This window comes from Arachis ipaensis, chromosome B5, assembly GCF_059453495.1.
Source record: "Arachis ipaensis isolate K30076 ecotype BB chromosome B5, ASM5945349v1, whole genome shotgun sequence".
Classification (NCBI taxonomy): domain Eukaryota; kingdom Viridiplantae; phylum Streptophyta; class Magnoliopsida; order Fabales; family Fabaceae; genus Arachis; species Arachis ipaensis.
Genome location: NC_142440.1, coordinates 116,038,758 through 116,055,122, shown reverse-complemented (window position 1 = coordinate 116,055,122; position 16,365 = coordinate 116,038,758). Strand labels below are relative to the sequence as shown.

General features: G+C 38.1%; 1 long non-coding RNA gene and 1 other non-coding gene across 3 annotated transcripts; both read right to left on the bottom strand.

Moving 5' to 3' along the window:
* Nucleotides 1-5,217: 5,217 nt before the first annotated feature.
* On the bottom strand, nt 5,218-5,321 carry LOC148565473 (small nucleolar RNA R71). The gene has a single exon (XR_015883902.1). It is a non-coding gene; the product is annotated as a small nucleolar RNA R71 (small nucleolar RNA).
* A 7,055-nt stretch (nt 5,322-12,376) lies between these two features.
* On the bottom strand, nt 12,377-15,497 carry LOC107643794 (uncharacterized). Of its 2 annotated transcripts, none has more exons than XR_002363334.2 (6): nt 15,050-15,497; nt 14,487-14,626; nt 14,241-14,408; nt 13,904-13,996; nt 13,762-13,812; nt 12,377-12,595 (listed from the first exon to the last, which is right to left on the bottom strand). It is a non-coding gene; the product is annotated as an uncharacterized LOC107643794 (long non-coding RNA). The 2 variants fall into 2 exon arrangements; XR_001621090.3 differs by having other exon boundaries at nt 12,377-12,592.
* Nucleotides 15,498-16,365: the final 868 nt, after the last annotated feature.

Sequence of the window (16,365 nt, the reverse complement as noted above, 5' to 3'; positions counted from 1 at the left end):
TGAGGCAAACATTGGTGCAAACATTGGTTTGCTCCAGGGGTGCTTTTCCTTGCTAATATGTGGCCAACGTTTGACCTCACGTTTGAGGCAAACGTTGGCTCAAACGTTGCCATGCCCAGGAGTGCTCTTTGCTATCCCCTTTTCCTCAACCTTCCTCCAAGCTTTATTCCACCTATCATCAACCAACAATTGCATCAAAGCTATGCTCTAATAATGAGAGTTATTCTTTTTCTTGTCATATAAGCAATTATGGCATAAAACTCATGAAAATGCATCAATTCATCCATAGTTGATTGAATCTAAGGAAACATGATATTCCACCCAATTGGCTTACTTGTGGCCCAAGAAAGTGCATAAAACTAAATGAAAACAAAGGAAAAAGACTAGTGAAACTAGGCTAAGATGACTTGTCATCAAAGCTCATTTCTTCGTGAATTCTCCAATTTGCATGCTTTTCTCTTCACTTCTTCCATCCAATACTTGCCTTATGAATCTGAAATCACTTAACAAACATATCAAGACATCGAATGGAATTAAAGTGAATTAAAATTGACAAATTTAAGGCCTAAAAAGCATGCACTACAAAAAAAAAGGCCTATGGTCACGGTAAAAAACCGTGACCATAGCTAGTAAAAAGGGTGACCATAGATCTATGGTCACGGTTTTGGACCTATGGTCACGGTTTTTTACCGTGGCCTATTCTCTCGTGGCCATAGGTCTATGGTCACGGTTTTTATGGTCACGGTTTCAATTTTCAAAATCTGACACTTTAGGCCACGTTTTTTTACCGTGACCATAGGTTAATCTATGGTCACGGTAAAAAACCGTGACCATAGCCTTATCTATGGTCACGGTGAGCCTCTATGGTCACCCCTCCTTAAAACCGTGACCATAGATAAGGCTATGGTCACCGTTTTCACCGTGACCATAGCTTCTATGGTCACCCTTCCTTAAAACCGTGACCATAGCTGATGAGCGGATAATTTATACGCTTTTTGGCATTGTTTTTAGTATGTTTTCAGTACAATCTAGTTACTTTTAGGGATGTTTTCCTTAGTTTTTATGTTAAATTCACATTTCTGGACTTTACTATGAGTTTGTGTGTTTTTCTGTGATTTCAGGTATTTTCTGGCTGAAATTGAGGGACTTGAGCAAAAATCAGATTCAGAGGTTGAAGAAGGACTGCTGATGCTGTTGGATTCTGACCTTCCTGCACTCAAAATGGATTTTCTGGAGCTACAGAACTCGAAATGACGCGCTTCCAATTGCGTTGGAAAGTAGACATCCAGGGCTTTCCAGCAATATATAATAGTCCATACTTTGGCCAAGAATAGACGATGTAAACTGGCATTCAACGCCAGCTTTCTGCCCAAATCTGGCGTCCAGCGCCAGAAAAGGATCCAAAACCAGAGTTGAACGCCCAAACTGGCACAAAAACTGGCGTTCAACTCCAAGAAGGACCTCTACACGTGCAACACTCAAGTTCAGCCCAATCACACACCAAGTGGGCCCCGGAAGTGGATTTATGCATCAATTACTTACTCATGTAAACCCTAGTAGCTAGTTTATTATAAATAGGACCTTTTACTATTGTATTAGACGTCTTTTTGACCATCTTTGGACGCCTGGTTCTTAGATCAAAGGGGCTGGCCATTCGGCCATGCCTGGACCTTCACTTATGTATTTTTAACGGTAGAGTTTCTACACTCCATAGATTAAGGTGTGGAGCTCTGCTGTTCCTCAAAGATTAATGCAAAGTACTACTGTTTTCTATTCAATTCATCTTGTTTCGCTTTTAAGATATTCATTCGTACTTCAATCTGAATGAGATTAACGTGACAATCATCATCATTCCCTATGAACGCGTGCCTGATAACCACTTCCGTTCTACCTTAGACTGAACGAGTATCTCTTAGATCTCCTAACCAGAATCTTCGTGGTGTAAGCTAGAATGATGGCGGCATTCAAGAGAATCCAGAAGGTCTAAACCTTGTCTGTGGTATTCCGAGTAGGATTCAATGATTGAATGACTGACGAGCTTCAAACTCGCGATTGCCGGGCGTAGTGACAGACGCAAAAGGATAGTAAATCCTATTCCAGCATGATCGAGAACCGACAGATGAATAGCCGTGCCGTGATAGGGTGCGTTGATCATTTTCACTGAGAGGATAAGATGAAGCCATTGACAAGGGTGATGCCTCCAGACGATTATCCGTGCCGTGACAGGGCATTGGATCATTTTCCCGAGAGATGACCGAAAGTAGCCGTTGACAATGGTGATGTATCACATAAAGCCAGCCATGGAAAGGAGCAAGACTGATTGGATGAAGATAGCAGGAAAGCAGAGGTTCAGAGGAACGAAAAACATCTCCATTCGCTTATCTGAAATTCCTACCAATGATTTACATAAGTACCTCTATCCCTATTCTATTATTTATTTTCGAAAACCCATTACTGTTTTATATCCATCTGACTGAGATTTACAAGGTGACCATAGCTTGCTTCATACCGACAATCTCCGTGAGATTCGACCCTTACTCACGTAAGGTATTACTTGGACGACCCAGTGCACTTGCTGGTTAGTTATGCGAAGTTGTGAAGATATGTTTAGACCATGGTCCTGTGCATCCGTTTTTGGTGCCATTGCCAGGGAATCAATTTCGAACAATAATTCACAACCCGAGTAGAAATTTCGCATACCAAGTTTTTGGCGCCGTCGCCGGGGATTGTTTGAGTTTTCGGCAAGCTTTTGGTCCGGTAACATCAGTGCCAAGTTTGGATCCGGCAACAGCACCAAGTTTTTGGTGCCGTTGCCGGGGATTGTTTGAGTTTGGACAACTGACAGTTCATCTTGTTGCTCAGATTAGGTAATTATCTTTTTGTTTTCTTTTCAAAAATTTTTCAAGAAAAAAAAATTGTTTTCAAAAATATTTTTTTCTTCAGAATTTTTAAGAATGAATTCTAGTGTTTCACGAAGCATGCGAAGCCTGGCTGGCTGTAAAGCCATGTCTAAATTTATTTGGACTGAGGCAGCAATTTGTTATCAAGAGCAAGCTAGTTGTTGTTAATCCACCTGCTGCTGTTCCTGATTTACATGCTAAAGCTTGGCTGGACATTGGCCATGTCTAGTGTTTTGGACCGGAGCTTTCATTGAAAGCTTGGCTGGCTAGTGAGCCATGTCTAATTCCTGGACTGAAGCTTTAGACTAAGAATGCAAGATTCCTGGAATTCATATAAAAAATTTTGAAATCCTTATTTTTATCAATTAATTTTTCGAAAAAAAATCCAAAAAAATTAGAAAATCATAAAAATCAAAAATATTTCTCTGTTTCTTGTTTGAGGCTTGAGTCATGTTATAAGTTTGGTGTCAATTGCATGTGCATCTTGCATTTTTCGAAAATTTCATGCATTCATAGTGTTCTTCATGATCTTCAAGTTGTTCTTGGTAAGTCTTCTTGTTTGATCTTGATGATTTTTTGTTTTGTGTTGAATGTTGTTTTTCATATGCATTCTTGAATTCTTAGTGTCTAAGCATTAAAGAATTCTAAGTTTGGTGTCTTGCATGTTTTCTTTGCATTAAAAATTTTTCAAAAATATGTTCTTGATGTTCATCATGATCTTCATAGTGTTCTTGGTGTTCATCTTGACATTCATAGCATTCTTGCATGCATCACATGTTTTGATCTAAAATTCTCATGCATTGCATAATTTTCATGTTTTTCTCCCTCATCATAAAAATTCAAAAATAAAAATAAAAAAATTCAAAAAAATATCTTTCCCTTTTTCTCTCATCAAATTCGAAAATTTGGATTGACTTTTTCAAAAATTTTTAAAATCAAGTTGTTTTCATGAGTCAAATCAAATTTTCAATTTAAAAATCTTATCTTTTTCAAAATCTTTTTCAAAAATCAAATCTTTTTCATTTTTTAGTTATTTTCGAAAATTCCAAAAATATTTTTCAAAAATTTTTTTCTTATTTTTATATCAAATTTTCGAAAATAACATAATCAATTAATGTTTTGATTCAAAAATTTCAAGTTTGTTACTTACTTGTTAAGAAAGATTCAAACTTTAAGTTCTAGAATCATATCTTGTGATTTCTTGTGAACCAAGTCATTAATTGAGATTTTAAAAATCAAATCTTTTTCAAAAACTAATTTCAATCATATCTTTTCAAAATATCTTCTTATCATATCTTTTTCAAAAATTTGATTTCAAAATATCTTTTCTAACTTCCTAACTTATCTTTTCAAAATTTGTTTCAACTAACTAACTAACTTTCTATTTGTTTCCTAACTTTTTCAAAACTACCTAACTAACTCTCTCTCTCAAATTTTCGAAAATATCTTCCCTCTTTTTCAAAAATTTCTCTTTAATTAACTAATTATTTTTATTTTTGATTTCAAAATTTTTCGAAAATTACTAACCTTTTTCAAAAACTATTTTCGAAAATCACTAACCCTTTTTCAAAAATTATTTTCGAAAATTCTCCCTCTCCCATCATATTCTATTCATCTACTAACATCTCATCTCACATCTCAACCCTCCTCACAGTTGTGTTTCTTCCATTACATTACATTCTTTGTCTCCCTCTTTTCTTCCACTCACAAAGGAATCCCTATACTGTGGTATAAAGGATCCATATTATTATTATTATTTTTTCTGTGCCCTCTTCTTTGTCATATGAGCAGGAGCAAGGACAAGAACATTCTTGTTGAAGCAGATCCAGAACCTGAAAGGACTCTGAAGAGAAAATTAAGAGAAGCTAAATTACAACAATCCAGAGATAACCTTTCAGAAATTTTCGAACAGGAAGAGGAGATGGCAACCGAAAATAATAATAATGCAAGGAGAATGCTTGGTGACTTTACTGCACCTAATACCAATTTACATGGAAGAAGCATCTCCATTCCTGCCATTGGAGCAAACAACTTTGAGCTGAAACCTCAATTAGTTTCTCTGATGCAGCAGAACTGCAAGTTTCATGGACTTCCATCTGAAGATCCTTTTCAATTCTTAACTGAATTCTTGCAGATATGTGATACTGTTAAGACTAATGGAGTAGATCCTGAAGTCTACAAGCTCATGCTTTTCCCTTTTGCTGTAAGAGACAGAGCTAGAGTGTGGTTGGATTCTCAACCCAAGGATAGCCTGAACTCTTGGGATAAGCTGGTCAAGGCTTTCTTAGCCAAGTTCTTTCCTCCTCAAAAGCTGAGCAAGCTCAGAGTGGATGTTCAAACCTTCAGACAGAAAGAAGGTGAATCCCTCTATGAAGCTTGGGAGAGATACAAAGGACTGACCAAAAAGTGTCATTCTAACATGCTTTCAGAATGGACCATCCTGGATATATTCTATGATGGTTTATCTGAGTTATCAAAGATGTCATTGGATACTTCTGTAGGTGGATCCATTCACCTAAAGAAAACGCCTGCAAAAGCTCAAGAACTCATTGACATGGTTGCAAATAACCAATTCATGTACACTTCTGAAAGGAATCCTGTGAATAATGGGATGCCTATGAAGAAGGGAGTTCTTGAGATTGACACTCTGAATGCCATATTGACTCAGAACAAAATATTGACTCAGCAAGTCAATATGATTTCTCAGAGTCTGAATGGAATGCAAGCTGCATCCAACAGTACTCAAGAGGCTTCTTATGCAGAAGAAGCTTATGATCCTGAAAACCCTACAATAGCAGAGGTGAATTATTTAGGTGAACCTTATGGAAACACCTATAACTCATCATGGAGAAATCACCCAAATTTCTCATGGAAGGATCAAATGCCTCAACAAGGCTTTAATAATGGTGGAAGAAACAGGTTTAACAATACTAAACCTTTTCCATCATCCACTCAGCAACAGACAGAGAACTCTGAACAAAATACTTCTAATTTAGCAAACTTAGTCTCTGATCTATCTAAGGCCACTGTGAGTTTCATGAATGAAACAAGGTCTTCCATTAGAAATTTGGAAGCACAAGTGGGCCAGCTGAGTAAAAGAATCACTGAAATCCCTCCTAGTACTTTCCCAAGCAATACAGAAGAGAATCCAAAAGGAGAGTGCAAGGCCATTGACATAAGAACCATGGCCGAACCTGTAAGGGAAGGAGAGGACGTGAATCCCAAGGAGGAAGACCTCCTGGGACGTCCAGTGATCAATAAGGAGCTTCCCTCTGAGGAACCAAAGGAATCTGAGGCTCATCTAGAGACCATAGAGATTCCATTGAACCTCCTTATGCCCTTCATGAGCTCTGATGAGTATTCCTCTTCTGAAGAGAATGAGGATGTTACTGAAGATCAAACTGCCAAGTTTCTTGGTGCAATCATGAAGCTAAATGCCAAATTATTTGGCATTGATACTTGGGAAGTTGAACCTCCCTTGTTCATCAATGAACTAAGTGATCTGGATCAACTGACATTGCCTCAGAAGAGACAGGATCCTGGAAAGTTCATAATACCTTGTACCATAGGCACCATGATCTTTAAGGCTCTGTGTGACCTTGGTTCAGGGATAAACCTCATGCCCCTCTCTGTAATAGAGAAACTGGGAATCTATGGGGTGCAAGCTGCTAAAATCTCATTAGAGATGGCAGACAATTCAAGAAAACAGGCTTATGGACAAGTAGAGGACGTGTTAGTAAAGGTTGAAGGCCTTTACATCCCTGCTGATTTCATAGTCCTAGATACTGGAAAGGAAGAGGATAAATCCATCATCCTAGGAAGACCTTTCCTGGCTACAGCAAGAGCTGTGATTGATGTTGACAGAGGTGAACTAGTCCTTCAATGGAATGAGGACTCCCTTGTATTTAAAACTCAAGGATCTCCCTCTGCAACCATGAAGAGGAAGCATGAAAAGCTTCTCTCAAAGCAGAGTCAACCCAAGCCCCCACAGTCAAACTCTAAGTTTAGTGTTGGGAGGCCACAACCAAACTCTAAGTTTGGTGTTGGAGAGTTTCAACAATGCTCTGAACATCTGTGAGGCTCCATGAGAGCCCACTGTCAAGCTATTGACATTAAAGAAGCGCTTGTTGGGAGGCAACCCAATGTTTATTTATCTAATTTTGTTTTTGTTTTTCATGTTTTATTAGGTTCATGATCATGTGGAGTCACAAAATAAATATAAAAATTGAAAACGGAATCAAAAAGAGCAGAAGAAAAATCACACCCTGGAGGAGCATCTGCCTGGCGTTCAACGCCAGAACAAAGCATGGTTCTGGCGTTCAACGCCAGAAATGGCTAGTAAATGGACATTGAACGCGCAAAATGGGCACCAACCTGGCGCTGAACGCCCAGAGTTGTGTGCAAAGGCATTTTGCATGCCTAATTGGTGCAGGGATGCAAATCCTTGACACCCCAGGATCTGTGGACCCCACAGGATCACCTCAGGATCTGTGGACCCCACAGGATCCCCACCTTCCTCCACTCACTTCTTCTCACCTCTCTCTTTCACACAAACACTCTTCCCCAAAAACCCTTCACCAATCACCTCAATCTCTCTTCCCTATCACATCTTCACCATTCACATCCATCCACTCTTCCCCATAAACCTACCTCATAAACCCCACCTACCTTCAAAATTCAAAACCAATTTCCCACCCAAACCCACCCATATGGCCGAAACCAATTTCCCCCCTCCCTTCCCTATATAAAGCCCTCCACTCTTCATCAAATTCACACAACACACCCCTCTACACCCTTCTTGGCCGAAACACTTCCCACTCTCCCTCTCCTCCATTTCTTCTTCTTCTTCATCTATTCTTTCTTTTATTGCTCGAGGGCGAGCAAAATTCTAAGTTTGGTGTGGTAAAAGCATAAGCTTTTTGTTTTTCCATTACCATTGATGGCACCTAAGACCGGAGAATCCTCTAGAAAGGGGAAAGGGAAGACAAAAGCTTCCACATCCAAGTCATGGGAGATGGAAAGGTTCATCTCCAAAGCCCATCAAGACCACTTCTATGATGTTGTGGCCAAGAAGAAGGTGATCCCTGAGGTCCCTTTCAAACTCAAAAGAAATGAGTATCCGGAGATCCGACATGAAATTCAAAGAAGAAGTTGGGAAGTTCTAACAAATTCCATCCAACAAGTCGGCATCCTAATGGTTCAAGAGTTCTATGCCAATGCATGGATCACCAAGAACCATGATCAAAGTAAAAACTCGGATCCAAAGAACTATGTTACAATGGTTCGGGGGAAATACTTAGATTTTAGTCCGGAGAATGTGAGGTTGGCGTTCAACTTGTCATACATGGAAGAGAACGCACGCCCCTACACAAGGAGAGTCAACTTTGATCAAAGGTTAGACCAAGTCCTTCTGGACATATGTGTAGAAGGAGCTCAATGGAAGATTGACTCCAAAGGCAAGCCGGTTCAACTAAGAAGATTGGACCTCAAGCCTGTAGCTAGAGGATGGTTGGAGTTCATTCAATGCTCAATCATTCCCACTAGCAACCGGTCTGAAGTTACTATAGACCGGGCCATCATGATCCATAGCATCATGATTGGAGAAGAGGTGGAAGTTCATGAGATTATATCTCAAGAACTCTACAAGGTGGCTGACAAGTCCTCCACTATGGCAAGGTTAGCCTTTCCTCACCTCATTTGTAACCTATGCAATTCAGCTGGGATTGACATAGAGGGAGATATCCTCATTAAAGAGGACAAGCCCATCACTAAGAAAAAGATGGAGCAAGCAAGAGAGCCCATTCATGGAGCTCAAGAGGCGTATGAAGATCATCACCATGAGATCCCGGAGATGCCTCAAATACACTTTCCTCCACAAAACTATTGGGAGCAAATCAACACCTCCCTAGGAGAATTGAGTTCCAATATGGGACAACTAAGGGTGGAACATCAAGAGCACTCCATCATGCTTCATGAAATAAGAGAAGATCAAAAAGCAATGAGGGAGGAGCAACAAAGACAAGGAAGAGACATAGAAGAGCTCAAGGACATCATTGGTTCCTCAAGAAGGAAACGCCACCATCACTAAGATGGATTCATTCCTTGTTCTTATTTCTTCTGTTTTTCGTTTTCTATGTTATGTGCTTATCTATGTTTGTGTCTTCATTACATGATCATTAGTAGTTAGTAACTCTGTCTTAAAGTTATGAATGTCCTATGAATCCATCACCTCTCTTAAATGAAAAATGTTTTAATTCAAAAGAACAAGAAGTACATGAGTTTCGAATTTATCCTTGAACTTAGTTTAATTATATTGATGTGGTGACAATGCTTCTTATTTTCAAAATGAATGCTTGAACAGTGCATATGTCTTTTGAAGTTGTTGTTTAAGAATGTTAAATATGTTGGCTCTTGAAAGAATGATGACTAGGAGACATGTTATTTGATAATCTGAAAAATCATAAAAATGATTCTTGAAGCAAGAAAAAGCAGCAAAGAACAAAGCTTGCAGAAAAAAAAAAATAGGCGAAAAAAAAAATAGAAAGAAAAATAAAAAGCAAGCAGAAAAAGCCAAAAGCTCTTAAAACCAAAAGGCAAGGGCAAATAAAAAGGATCCCAAGGCTTTGAGCATCAGTGCATAGGAGGGCCTAAAGGAATAAAATCCTGGTCTAAGCGGCTAAACCAAGCTGTCCCTAACCATGTGCTTGTGGCGTGTAGGTGTCAAGTGAAAACTTGAGACTGAGCGGTTAAAGTCAAGGTTCAAAGCCAAAAAAAGAGTGTGCTTAAGAACCCTGGACACCTCTAATTGGGGACTTTAGCAAAGCTGAGTCACAATCTGAAAAGGTTCACCCAATTATGTGTCTGTGGCATTTATGTATCCGGTGGTAATACTGGAAAACAAAGTGCTTTGGGCCACGGCCAAGACTCATAAAGAAGCTGTGTTCAAGAATCATCATACTGAACTAGGAGAATCAATAACACTATCTGAACTCTGAGTTCCTATAGATGCCAATCATTCTGAACCTCAATGGATAAAGTGAGATGCCAAAACTATTCAAGAGGCAAAAAGCTATAAGTCCCGCTCATTTGATTGAAGCTATGTTTCATTGATAGTTTGGAATTTATAGTATATTCTCTTCTTTTTATCCTATTTGATTTTCAGTTGCTTGGGGACAAGCAACAATTTAAGTTTGGTGTTGTGATGAGCGGATAATTTATACGCTTTTTGGCATTGTTTTTAGTATGTTTTCAGTAGAATCTAGTTACTTTTAGGGATGTTTTCCTTAGTTTTTATGTTAAATTCAAATTTCTGGACTTTACTATGAGTTTGTGTGTTTTTCTGTGATTTTAGGTATTTTCTGGCTGAAATTGAGGGACTTGAGCAAAAATCAGATTCAGAGGTTGAAGAAGGACTGCTGATGTTGTTGGATTCTGACCTTCCTGCACTCAAAATGGATTTTATGGAGCTACAGAACTCGAAATGGCGCGCTTCTAATTGCGTTAAAAAGTAGACATCCAGGGCTTTCCATCAATATATAATAGTCCATACTTTGGCCAAGAATAGACGACGTAAACTGGCGTTCAACGCCAGCTTTCTGCCCAAATCTGGCGTCCAGCGCCAGAAAAGGATCCAAAACCAGAGTTGAACGCCCAAACTGGCACAAAAACTGGCGTTCAACTCCAAGAAGGACCTCTACACGTGCAACACTCAAGCTCAGCCCAAGCACACACCAAGTGGGCCCTGGAAGTGGATTTATGCATCAATTACTTACTCATGTAAACCCTAGTAGCTAGTTTATTATAAATAGGACCTTTTACTATTGTATTAGACGTCTTTTTGACCATCTTTGGACGCCTGGTTCTTAGATCAGAGGGGCTGGCCATTCGGCCATGCCTGGACCTTCACTTATGTATTTTTAATGGTAGAGTTTCTACACTCCATAGATTAAGGTGTGGAGCTCTGCTGTTCCTCAAAGATTAATACAAAGTACTACTGTTTTCTATTCAACTCATCTTGTTTCGCTTCTAAGATATTCATTCGTACTTCAATCTGAATGAGATGAATGTGACAATCATCATCATTCCCTATGAACGCATGCCTGATAACCACTTCCGTTCTACCTTAGACTGAATGAGTATCTCTTAGATCTCCTAACCAGAATCTTCGTGGTGTAAGCTAGAATGATGGCGGCATTCAAGAGAATCCGGAAGGTCTAAACCTTGTTTGTGGTATTCCGAGTAGGATTCAATGATTGAATGACTGTGACGAGCTTCAAACTCGCGATTGCCGGGCATAGTGACAGACGCAAAAGGATAGTAAATCCTATTCCAGCATGATCGAGAACCGACAGATGAATAGCCGTGCCGTGACAGGGTGCGTTGATCATTTTCACTGAGAGGATAAGATGAAGCCATTGACAAGGGTGATGCCTCCAGACGATTAGCCGTGCCGTGACAGGGCATTGGATCATTTTCCCGAGAGATGACCGAAAGTAGTCGTTGACAATGGTGATGTATCACATAAAGCCATCCATGGAAAGGAGCAAGACTGATTGGATGAAGATAGCAGGAAAGCAGAGGTTCAGAGGAACGAAAAGCATCTCCATTCGCTTATCTGAAATTCCTACCAATGATTTACATAAGTACCTCTATCCCTATTCTATTATTTATTTTCGAAAAACCATTACTGTTTTATATCCGCCTGACTGAGATTTACAAGGTGACCATAGCTTGCTTCATACCGACAATCTCCGTGGGATTCGACCCTTACTCACGTAAGGTATTACTTGGACGACCCAGTGCACTTGCTGGTTAGTTATGCGAAGTTGTGAAGATATGTTTAGACCATGGTCCTGTGCATCCGCTTTTGGTGCCATTGCCAGGGAATCAATTTCGAACAACAATTCACAACCCGAGTAGCAATTTCGCATACCAATAGCCCTATCTATGGTCACGGTTTTCACCATGGCCATAGACTTTATGGTCACCCCACCTAAAACCGTGACCATAGCCCTATGGTCACGGTTTTTCACGGTGGCCATAGACTCTATGGTCACCTTCCTTAAAACCGTGACCATAGCCTATCTATGGTCACGGTTTTTCACCGTGGCCATAGCCTCTATGGTCACCCCTTCTTAAAACCGTGACCATAGCCCTATCTATGGTCCCAGTTTTTCATCGTGGCCATAGACTCTATGGTCACCCTCCATAAAACTGTGACCATAGCCTATCTATGGTCACGGTTTTTCACCGTGGCCATAGCCTCTACGGTCACCTCTCTTTAAAACCGTGACCATAGCCTTATCTATGGTCACAGTTTTTTGCCGTGACTATAGCCTTATTTATGGTCACGGTTTTCACCATGGCCATAACTTATCTATGGTAACCTGTTTTATTTTATGAATATTTTTTTTAAAGCATAGTCACATCCCAAAATGATGATAATCACAAAATAAATCTAAAAATGAGAAATTCAATAAATGTAAATCATAAAAGTTTCATTAAAAACTAGATATCCATTACAATACTAATCAAAATATGGTGTAATTTATCCATTACATGAATATCGGATAAAGTCTCTTATCAAAATGTAAAGAACACATCAAAATAATACAGTTAGATAACCAAAATCATTATAAGACCCATCCCATCTTATATTTGTATAGAATATATTTTCTTCACATCATGTCCTCCTGCTAGCAAAAGAAATAAAGAAGTTAGAATAGAACAAAAATGTTTTTGATGATGCATGCAGTAACAGTTGAGTAATGAATATGGAACACAAGTTAAATAAGTCAATCAACATGAAAATTTCAACCACTAAATAACAAGGAGCACAATTTAAATAAGTCAATCAACATGAAAATTTATATGTTTTTAATCTATCTTCGAGTGGAACTTCAACTCCCCTATTGAAGTAGCTTAAAACTCAAAAAAATCCAGCACAAAGAAACAACCACAACCAAAATAGAAGCTTAAAAAACAAGGTAATACTGAAATACTATTATTAGCTTCCAACCTATCAAATAAATCAAGTAATCAACACCAGCAAACAAGAATTAATCACCCCTAAATTAATTCAAACCAGCAGCATAACAAGAATTTTCTATACATGATTTAAAAAATTTTCTATACAACAGCATAACAAATAATCACCCCTAAATTAATTCAAACAGCAGCATAACAAAATCACTAATCACAAATCACAAATCACTTATCACACATTCAAAATTCAAAACTCAAAACACTCAGTGCCATAAGTCCATAACAAAACAGTAACTTAACAAGTCATTAATCAACATTTTATTATTACTTTATTTATTTTGTGTAAACTATCCATTAGAGTGTGCATCTGAAAATATGTTTTCAAGCTTACAAATAAAAGTAGATCGGAGTCAAAATTATGCCAACAAAATTCAATTAAACATAAATTATTAAAGTTCTTTCATCGCCTTCTATAATGAGCTATTTTTCAAGCAACTTTGAAGGCAACATTATTAACAGCATCGATAAAGTGTCAAAGGAAGCTAATAAGGAAATGCATTATTCATGCACCACTAATAGAGTATAAAATCTTATGCACATGGGGTTTGTTCTCCTTACATATAGATAAAGATCATTATCACATTCACAGAGGCATATGATTTCAGCAAAAGTCAAGCAGGACCATAACTAATTAATAATTAATTAATTAAAATAAATTGAAACTATTAATTTAACAAGGTATGTACCTTAATAGGGTAATGGCAAAGTAGTGGTGTAACAACAAAAAATCAATAATGATTCATGCAGTTATACATCAGCAAAGCAAAAATGTCCCTGGCAATTTGATGTAACAACAAAGATATTATTCAGAACATACCTTTCGCCCTGTATAAAATTGCATTGTTAGGACTTGCCTTCTAGTCAAATCCTGCATACATTAATATCATACTATGTTGGTAAAAGTATTATAGTAAACACTAAGTATTCCATTGAAAGGAAAATAATGAAGACTATCATACCCAGAATACATGAGGAACCCTGATCAATTTGTTGTTTCTCAAGTTTTATGCTGCTCTCTCAGAAGTCAGAATTCCTTGCCTCATGAATAAAATCTGTTAAATTAATCCAGCCTTGTATTGTTCATTCAGTAACTAAGAAGGATAACTTACCAGCTGCTAGAAGTAAATGTAAAACATACAAACAAGCCTAAGGCAAGAAGATTAATTTTCTTATCATAAGTGTTTGTATATATACAACACTTTACTCTTTAAACTATTTACATTTTAGAAGAGCCTCATCTAACACTTTATTGGCATTCATGATTTAAAATGTTTAGTTTGGAAACGAATCCCCTACCTTAATGTGTCGAAATCCATAGAAATTATGCCTGACCCCTTCGTCCTAACTCGCAGCAGCAGCAGCAACAGTCTTGAACCGAACAAATAGCAGCGGCATTAGCCACACTGACAACTTTCTCAGCAACAACACCATCAAACACAGCTTCATAGTTACAGTGGTTCAACGCTGAAACGTTAACACCCAAAACCCTTAACAAGCATATAACACAACAATAACGATAAAGGTTTTAGATCAGGAACTCACTGCAGCTATGAAAAAACAGAACAATAGAGCAGCAGCAGCCCCGGTAGTGGTGCAACCAATGGAGAGCAAGCTGGCAGAGGCTCCGGCAGTGACGTCCGGTAACGACAACACCGTTTTCTGGTAGCAGAGATCCCAGCAAGCTTGCAGAAACGAATGAAAGGCTTTATTGAAGACATAGTTCAGATGCTACAGATGGTTTCTAATTTTAGCTCCGTCACAATGAAAACACTTGTTGGAAATTAGGAAGCAGAACAGTATTTGTTTGTGTCACATGAGAATTCATTAGATAAAATAGCATTACAGAGAGAGAGACACACTCGTGGAACATGACAGAAATCAGGAAAGCAATTAATACAGCAGCATCCTGTATGAAATTGTGAAGATCAAACACAGAATAATAACTGAATGCTAGGACACAACCAGTCTACAAGCTACACAGAACACAATTTGAAAAAAGGATTCACAACGAAAAATTGACTTGCCGCGCCTGAGCTATAGGATTGTTACAGAGCAATAAGAGTTCAGAAATGGTGGTTCTAGTAGCTAGGGCACAACCAACTCACCATGAACGACGACGGCGACCAGGAATTCCGGCAGCGACGGCGGCGGCAGAGGAACGGCTTCTCCTCTGTTGCGTCACTTTCTCACACGCGTCCCTTCCTTCCTCTCTGCGGCAGCATCAACAGCGACCTCCTATCCTAATTTGGTTCCTTCCAGCGACAGCGGCGGCTTCCAACAACGGCAGCGGCGGCAAGGCGCGGCGACGACGGCAACGAAGACGAGCCCTTCTCTTCCTCGCGTCGCGCGTTCTGTGCGTCTCTCTCTCTCACTCTCATTTTCCCCTCAAGGTCAGCGGTGACGGTGGCTGTGGTCACCACCGGCAGCGCCTCTCTCCCTTTCCCTCTCATCTCCTTCCCGTTCTCTGATCCCTCCTCCCTCTTCGAGCTCCCCCTCTTTTCTCGTTGCCCCCCGCCCCTCTTCCCTTCTGTTTCCCCTTCTTTATGTGGCTGTGTGTATGTTAGGGTTAGGAATTGTTAAATTAGGATTTTATTTGGGAATTTAGTGTTACATAAAATATATATTTAGAATTATTGTAAAAATTATTTTTAGAATAACAAATTTTATTTATTAATATATCAATGAGTTTAAATAATTATTTTTAATTTTAAATTATAAAATGAATATATTAATTACATTTTGTGAAAGACAGTTTAAGAAAAGGACAAAAGGACTTTTTGTCCCGCAGACATTTTTGTTCTTGACTATTGAAAAATACTTTTAAGTCCCTGACTTTTACAAAACTTGGACGGATCAGTCCCTGATGGAGGCATTTGGACGGATCAGTCCCTGACGGAGGCATATGGACGGAGGGACTAATCCGTCTAAGTTTTATGAAGGTTAGGGACTTAAAAGTATTTTTCAATGGTCAAGGACGAAAATGTCCACGAAAAAGGTCAGGGACCAATTTGTCCTTTTCTCAAACAAAAAAATATCAATTATTTAAATTAAATGATATAATTTTTTATTATTTTTCTATTATCAAATCTTTAATTTCAATTTATATAAAATAATTAATTATAATAAAATTGTATATAAATATTAATTAACTTAAATTTAAAATATTTATAAAAATTAATTTAATTATTTTTAATAAATTAGTTTTTTAAGAACTCAAATTAATAAAATACATCATAATTTATTTATAATAGAAATTAATTAAATTAAATTATATATAATTCTTTTATTATTAAATTTTTAATTTCAAATTATGTGAAATAACCAATTATAAAAATTACACAAGAATATTAATTAACTTAACTCTAAATATTAATAAAACTAATTTAATTACGCTTAATTGGTTCTCATGTATTTCAATTTT